This window comes from Pelobates fuscus, chromosome 8, assembly GCF_036172605.1.
Source record: "Pelobates fuscus isolate aPelFus1 chromosome 8, aPelFus1.pri, whole genome shotgun sequence".
NCBI classification, from domain to species: Eukaryota; Metazoa; Chordata; class Amphibia; order Anura; family Pelobatidae; genus Pelobates; species Pelobates fuscus.
The window spans coordinates 14015950-14024739 of NC_086324.1; positions in this window are offsets into that span (position 1 = coordinate 14015950).

An 8790-nucleotide genomic window follows, 5' to 3' on the forward strand; every position below is an offset into this window, starting at 1 on the left:
CGTTGCCGCGGTTACCACGGCAACGTTACGGCTTTTGCGAGAGTAAACTCTAGCCCTGGAGCTACGGGCTAGAGTTCACTCTCAACACTGTGACCACCAGGGATTCCTGGTGGTCGCAGTGGTGAGAGTGAACTCTAGCCCCATAAACACACTGCCCCCACACACACACCATACACATTCACACACTGCCCCCACAGACACCATACACATTTACACACATACACTGCCCTTCCATACACACACAGCCCCCCATACTAACATTGCCACACACACACAGCCCCCTCATACACACATTGCCCCACACACCCTACACATTCACACACTACACCCCCTCACACACACTGCACCTATACCCTACAACAGCCTAATATCCCAGCAGACCCCAGGTAAGTTGTCAAACTGTTCTTAAACGGTTTGACTACTTACTCTGGAAGGGGGGCCCGGCCCTCCTGGCACCATAACCACTACACAGAGCAGTAGTGGTTATTGTGCATGGATTATTTCTTTAAATAATCTACAAGTGCCCCAGTAGCCAGCAAGCCAGCCAGCCCACAGGCCAGCCAGCCAGCCCACAGGCCGACCAGCCAGCCCACAGGCTGGCCAGTAGCCAGCCAGCCAGCCCACAGGCCACCAGTTAGCCCTCAGGCCAGTAGCCAGCCCACAGGCCTACAGAACGCCACAGGCTTACAGCCAGCAAGCCCACAGCCTGCCAGCCGCAGCCAGCAAGCTACAGCCTGCCAGCCAGCAAGCCACAGCCTGCCAGCCGCAGCCAGCAAGCCCACATCCTGCCAGCAAGCCCACAGCCTACCAGCCGCAGCCAGTAAGCCCACAGCCTTCCAGCAAGCCCCCAGACTGCCAGCCAGCAACAGTAATTAAGGTAAGAGGAGCCAACTTGGCCTAGGTATCAGCGAGCTATGTTGTGTTGCTATATTGTGAATAGGAACCGGAGTGTTGGAGAGACCCCCCCTCCAGGCACCTTTAGACTCCATTGTAGTCTCTAATGGGACCTGGAGGAAATTCTTTCTAACACACTCTCTAAAGGACACTGAGATAGCCTCTGCTAGAATGACCCCCCCTCCATGGCCCTTTAGCCCTCAATTGTAGTCTCTACTGGGGCCTGGAGGCGACTGTTTCCAGCAGGGACGCTGAGATGGCCTCTGTTAGAAAGACCCCCTTCCAAGCCTATTAGACTCCATTGTAGTCTCTAATGGGGCCTGGAGGGGATTCTTTCTAACACACTCCCTAAAGGACACTGAGATAGCCTCTGCTAGAAAGACCCCCCTCCATGGCCCATTAGCCCTCAATTGTAGTCTCTACTGGGGCCTCGAAGGGATTATTGCACTTTTGTTCCTTGTGTCTAAAGATTGTCTAGGGTGTGGCTGGAGGCGGTGCATGGAGGCGGGACAAGAGTGACGCTTGCTGCGGAGTATGGGTGGGGCCTGTAAGGGGGCCCTTGATTTATTTTGCCCGGGGCCCTTGATTTATTTTGCCCGGGGGCCTGAGGGTTCTCAGTCCGCCCCGGAGTATGTTTGTATGTGTTGTTGGTGTTTGAATGTAAACATGCATTTATCGGTAATGCAAGGGTGTGTTTATATGTCATTTTGGTGTTTAAGTATGTATTTTGTCGTTTCACTGAAGGAGTGTGTTTCTATAAAGTGTTGAAGTTTGAATGCAGGGGTGTATTTGTGTCTCGTGTTAGTGTACAGATACACACACAGATACACGACAGCAGATACTCAGACAAATGCTTACACACACACTGACACACGGCCATATACTGACAGGCATACTGACACCTGCACATATACTGACAGACACAATCAGACATACATGCATACGGACACACACATGCTATAGTTACACTTCAGGTTCTTACATTTGTGGCAAGCTTAGGCAGTTGGGAGTTCCAGCCTGGCCCCCTTCTCACTGCCTTCCCTCTCTTGCGCGATTTGATTTATCTGTGGGAAGAAGTAACTCACAGCAGTCACTTCCTCCCAGCCTGCTGCCTAACAGAAAGGGTCTCGGTCGCGTTGTTTAAGCGGGACAGCGCATGACCCGGTGGGCCTCCTTCCTTTGTGTGTGAGCCGGTGCGGCCCTGTGCAGCCACACATTCGGGTCCATGGGGCTCAAAAAAATTGCAGGCAACGGGGCAGCTGCCCCGTGTTAAAGACAGCGCTGTTTGACCATGAATACTATATTTCATTTCCACTAATACACATAATAAAAACAGTGATCTAACGATTCTCTGATTATATATAGTATACCAAAGGATGAAATATCTCTGAAATATGTCTACCTACGTTTTATTTAAAGACATAGAAACAGAATGTGACGGCAGATAAGAACCATTGGGCCCATCTAGACTGGCCAATTTTCTATATACTTTCATTAGTACCTGGCCTTATCTTATAGCTAAAACAGCCTTATGCCAATCCCACGCATGCTTAAACTCCTTTACTGTGTTAACCTCTACCACTTCAGCTGGAAGGCTATTCCATGCATCCACTACCCTCTCAGTAAAGTAATACTTTCTAATATTATTTTTAAACCTTTGCCCCTCTAATCTAATTCATTGCCCTTTTTTGGGGTAATTTTTCTTCTTTTAAATATAGTCTCTTCCTTTACTGTGTTGATTCCCTTTATGTATTTAAATGTTTCTATCATATCCCCCCCCCCCCCCCCCCCCGTTTCGTCTTTCCACCAAGCTATACATTTATTATTTATTTATTTATTATTGCCATTTATATAGCGCCAACAGATTCTGTAGCACTTTACAATATTATGAGAGGGGAATTTAACTATAAATAGGACAATTATAAATAAACTTACAGGAACAATAGGTTGAAGAGGACCCTGCTCAAACGAGCTTACATTCTATAGGAGGTGGGTGTAAAACAGGAAGATTAGGACAGGAATTTACAATCAAATAAGGTGGGCTGCCCTTTAGGAGAGGGCAAGAGACAGGTATGTGAGGTAAGGGTTAGTCTTGGAGGCCATAAGCTTTCCTAAAGAGATGGGTTTTAAGGCACTTCTTAAAAGATGAAAGACTAGGGGAGAGTCTGATGGCGATAGGCAGGCTATTCCATAGGAAGGGAGCCGCCCGTGAGAAGTCCTGCAAGTGCGAGTTGGCCGTACGAGTGCGGACAACGGACAGGAGGTGGTCACGGGCAGAGCGGAGAGACCGAGAAGGGACATACCTATGGATCTGTGAGGAGATATGAGGGGCTAGAGTTGTTCAGTGCTTTATAGGTGTGAGTTAGTACCTTGAATTGACTCATATAGCATACAGGAAGCCAATGTAAGGACTGGCAGAGGGGTGAGGTGTGAGAGAAACGACTAGAGAGGAAAATCAATCTAGCAGCAGCATTCATTACAGACTGTAAGGGTGCAGTACGGCTATTGGTAAGACCAATCAGGAGAGGGTTACAAAAATCCATGCGGGAAATTACTAGAGCATGGACAAGCTCCTTGGTAGTATCTGGTGCAAGAAAGGGGCGGATGCGGGCTATGTTTTTAAGATGGAATCTACTGGATTTGGCAACATGCTGGATGTGAGGCTCAAAGGTGAGACCAGAGTCAAGTATGACGCCAAGACAGCGCACTTGCAAGGATGGACTGATGTTGGTACCACAAACTTGGAGGGAGAGCGAAAGAGGAGGATCAGTATTAGGAGGAGGAAAGACAAGGAGCTCAGTTTTTGAGAGATTGAGTTTCAGAAAGCGGGATGACATCCAGTCAGAGATGGAAGAAAGGCAAGCAGTGACACGTTGCAGGACAGCAGGGGAGAGGTCCGGGGAGGAGAGATATAGCTGGGTGTCATCAGCGTACAGGTGGTAGTGAAATCCAAAAGAGGTAATAAGTTTGCCAAGAGAGGCAGTATAAAGAGAAAATAGAAGGGGACCAAGGACGGAGCCTTGGGGAACTCCAACCGAGACAGGGCAAGGGGAGGAGGTATCATTAGAAAAGGAGACACTGAATGAGCGTTGGGAGAGATAAGAGGAAAACCATGAGAGGACAGAGTCACAGAGACCAAGCGATTGAAGAGTTTGAAGAAGGAGAGCATGATCAACGGTGTCAAAGGCCGCTGAGAGGTCAAGAAGAATTAGTATGGAGTAGTGGCCTTTGGATTTAGCTGCAATTAGGTCGTTAGTAACTTTGATAAGGGCAGTCTCTGTAGAGTGGAGAGGGCGGAAGCCAGATTGAAGGGGGTCAAGGAGAGAGTTGGAATTGAGGAAATGAGACACACGGGTAAAGACAAGTCTTTCCAGAAGCTTTGAGGAAAAAGGGAGCAGAGATATGGGACGGTAGTTAGAGGGGGTGGATGGGTCGAGGAATGTTTTTTTTAGTATAGGTACTACAGTGGCATGTTTAAGGTCAGCAGGGACGATGCCAGAAGAGAGCGAGCAGTTGAAGATGTGTGTTAGAGAAGGCACGAAACAAGTGGAGAGAGATCTAATAAGGTGAGATGGGACAGGATCGAGTGGGCAAGTGGTGGGGCGAGAGGAGCAAAGAAGAGCAGCCACCTCTTGGTCAGTAGCTGGGGAGAATGTCTGAAGGGTAGGAAAGGCATGATCTATGTGTGATTGAGAAACAGAAAGGCAAGGAGGGGAGAATTCTTTCCTTAGCTGTTCAATCTTGTCAGTGAAATAACATGCAAAGTTATCAGCAGTAAGGTTAGTTTTGGGGGTGGCCACAGCAGGGCGAAGAAGAGAATTAAAGGTGTGAAAGAGACGCCTGGGGTTGCGGGAACATTAACTAATGAGAGCGGAAAAATAGGACTGTTTGGCAAGGGCAAGGGCTGCACTGTATGAACACAATATGAATCTATATGAATGGAGAAAGTCTGCCTGGGTGCGGGACTTCCTCCAGGAGCGTTCAGCACAACGGGAGCATCTTTGCAGGTAGCGCGTTGATTTAGTATGCCATGGTTGGGGGCGGGTCCTCCTCGAGGTGCTTGTTTGGAGTGGTGCTGCAGTGTTCAAGGCAGATGTAAGAGTAGAATTATATATGGAGATGGCCCGTGAAGGACAGGAGAGGGAAGGGATGGACAGCAGTTGTGAATCAGTCAGCTGACAACTGTTGGAGATCAAGAGAATTAAGGTCCCTCCTGAGTTGAGAGTGGTTAGGCTGAGGTTTTTGGGTGAGGGGGTATGTGAGAGCAAATGATAAGAGGTGGTGATCAGAGAGTGGATATGGAGTGTTGCAGATATTAGATACTGTACATGCATAAGTGAAGATTAGGTCAAGGGTATTGCCAGCTACATGGGTGGGAGAATTTGCCCACTGCGATAGCCCAAGGGAGGAAGTAATTGAAAGTAGTTTAGTGGCTGCAGAGGTCAAAGGTGGGTTTATAGGAATATTGAAGTCCCTGAGAATCAGGGATGGAATGTTAGAAGAGAGGAAATAGGGTAGCCAGGCAGCAAAGTGGTCAAGGAAGAGAAGAGGGGAACCAGGGGGACGGTAAATAACAGCAATGTTAGCAGAGAAGGGTTTGAAAAGGCGAATTGAATGTATTTCAAATGACGGGAAAGAGAGAGAAGGGGGGGTGGGAAGAGGTTTAAAAAGAGCAGTGAGGGGAGAGGAGAAACCCAACACCACCACCTTTACATTCAGTTTCTTGGGTTGTGGGTAAGTTAGAGACCACCGAATGACAAAGATGCAGGGGTGGCAGTGTCAGAGGGGGAGAGCCAGGTTTCTGTTATGGCTAGTAAATCTATAGAACGAGAGATGAATTAGTCATGGACAGCAGTGGATTTAGTTATATTGCAAACAGAGCGTGCGTTCCAGAGGGCAGTATTGAAGGAGGCTTTAGAGGAACATGAGATGGGTATGAGATTAGTATGTGCTGAGTTTGTTGCGAGGGGGCCGGGGTTAGGAGAGACATCACCAGCAGCTAGGAGCAGAAGGATAGAAAGGAAGTGAACGTGGGAGTAGGATTTGAAAGTTTTGTAGGAGGGTATGTATGTAGAGGATTTGGGAGGAGTTGGTGGAGATAGGCTGGAAAGGTATGTGTAGAGTGCATGGGATGAATAGAGAGGGGAGGGGAGTAAGGTGGAAGTAATAATTATGGTGTTGCTAGGAACAGGTGAGTGAAAGGATAGGGATATTTTAGTGATGAGAGAAGTTAGTGTTAAAGTGAAAAATAGAAGGGAGAACATTAGAAAAAATGTGTATTATATAGATATGTAGATCATATATACAAACACACAAATATACATGTTAAGATCCTTTAACCTTCCCTGGTAAGTTTCATCCTGCAATCCATGAACCAGTTTAGTAGCCCTTCTCTGAACTCTCTCTAAGGTATCAATATCCTTCTGGAGATACGGTCTCCAGTACTGCGTACAATACTCCAAGTGAGGTCTCACCAGTGTACTGTACACTGTACTGGCATGAGCAATTCCCTCTTTCTACTGCCAATATGTTTCCCTATACACCAAGCATTGGGAGATATTTTATCTTCTGGTAAAACACAGAAGAAATTTGGAAATGTCATTTTTATTTATTTATAAAACACTGGTCTATTCCCCAGAGTTTCACTGTGTATTATTGAAAGATTGTTTCCATTATCACACAATTAAATCCGTGTAGAATTTTACATTCCTAAAAGCAAATAGGGATGTTTCACTACAATCTAAAATGTAGTAAATTAAAATTCAAACTAAAAATAAAAGTTAAATCTTAAATTTGGAAAAATTCTAAACTCGGCTGTACGAACAGCTCCGTTATTTAGAACTAGATTTTAAAATTTGGATTTAAATTCACTACAATTTAATACTTCGTAAATAAATCTTACAATGAATTAAAATTTGGATAGTGGGATTTATTACCCCAATCAAGCTTTGTTCAACCATCAGAATGACAAATCAGAATATGTTTACACCCTTGGTATTCAAAATGGCATATTCATTAAACAGCGAATTACAGTGAATATAAAAAGTAAATTAAAAGGACACTATAGGTCACTAAAAAAAAAGCAACAAAAAACAAAACACCTTTAGCTTAATGAAGCCATTCTGGTGTATAGATCATACACCAGGATGGTTGCTTAATTTAGTTAAATCACTTTGTTTATGCAGTCCTAGCCACACCTCCCTGCATGTGACCTTCACAGCCTTCCTAAACACTTCCTGTAAAGAGTCATCTAATGTTTACACTTCCTTTATTGCAAATTCTATTTAATTTAGAATGTATTATCTCCTGCTCTGTTAATAGCCTGCTTTACCCTGCAGGAGTGGTGTGTGATTAAAGCTCAATTTACAGAGCAGGATATAAAAAAAAATTAAGAGAAGTAACATATGATTGAAATTGAAACCATTTTTTTTCATGCAGGCTGTGTCAGTCACTACCAGGGGAGATGTGGCTAGGGGTGCATAAACAGAAACAAAACTGGGGTGCATAAACAGAAACAAAACTGATCCTAAATAACCGATAATTGAAATTTCAGAGGCTCGACCTATACCCAAAAACTGATTCATTAAACTAAAGTTGTTTTGGTGACTATAGTGTCCCTTTAAACAATTTATGTTAAAAGAGCAAAGCTGTGACTATAGCAAACATGGACGTTATTAAAAAAAAATCAGTTTTGTTTTAAATTGACTTTTTAATGAATAAATGTAAAAAAGGTTATACGTTACTGTAAACCTTTATATCAATTGCTTAATTGATTCTACAAGCAGAAGTGTTCGTGGTGGTTGGAGTAACCCAATCAAGCTTAGCGGTTTCTATGTGTTTAAAAGTTCCTTCCGACTTCAATGTAACAGCTAATAAATGTCAGTGAATGACACTTGGTAACTGTAGAACTATTGACATTACACACACACGCTGTTACAGTTAATAACAGCGAAGGAAATGGCTTAACATTTGGAATGATCTTTATAGCAGGAAGCAGACCACTTTACTACAGAAGACACGATCGACGTTACTTTGTTTAGGCTGTAAAGTGTTGTCCAGCAGAGGTGTTCGAGAATACCTCAATATACTTTAGTTTCCAGTCACACATACTAACCATACAACCCTCCTCCACAATTTATTTTGGACACAATAACTTAGAGGTTTTAACTTAACTGCAATCCAGCATTGGGCAAAGCTCCCGGCACTAACTTGCAAGCCCCATGCTCATGTCACAGAGGCATTGCGCGGTCCAATCACTGGCTTCCCATAGAAAAGTCTGTGGACTTATTGCTGGCTCAAAGAGCATGCTTTGCAGAGTGGAGGAGGGGGGCAGGTTCTTTTTTTTTTTTACATTTTTATTAAAAACAGAGAGTACACACTGCCTGCAAGAGGAAAGATTTTTACGTTTGTCAGCATCATGCTGTACGCGTCGACGACAGACGTAAAAAACCCACAGAATTGACATTAGCCAGCCTGGAAAAGAGTTCTGGGCTGTCAATGTCACGTGTGTCAGGGGTGTAACTACCCCTGCCCACAACTTCTAATAGCTCAGTATGTATACTGCACATACATCCTCCTAGTACCATAATCACTGCAAATGGTCATGGTGGTTGGAGTAAACCTTCAAGGGCGAGGTGCCTCCTACACCTAGTTGCATAATACTAAATAAACCATTAGTAGCATTTATTTTCGATCAAGATATTCTGCAGAGCTTTCCAATTACATACTGAGGATACACAGTATCAAATAACGGACAGGTCCTATATATTAATGAAATCTATATACACTGCAATAACTGCACTTACTGTAACGTAACCTGTAAAACTCCAAATACATCACATGGGAATATACATTGCAAAAAAATAAAACCATTTCTCCTTTAAGAAAGTTCTCTGT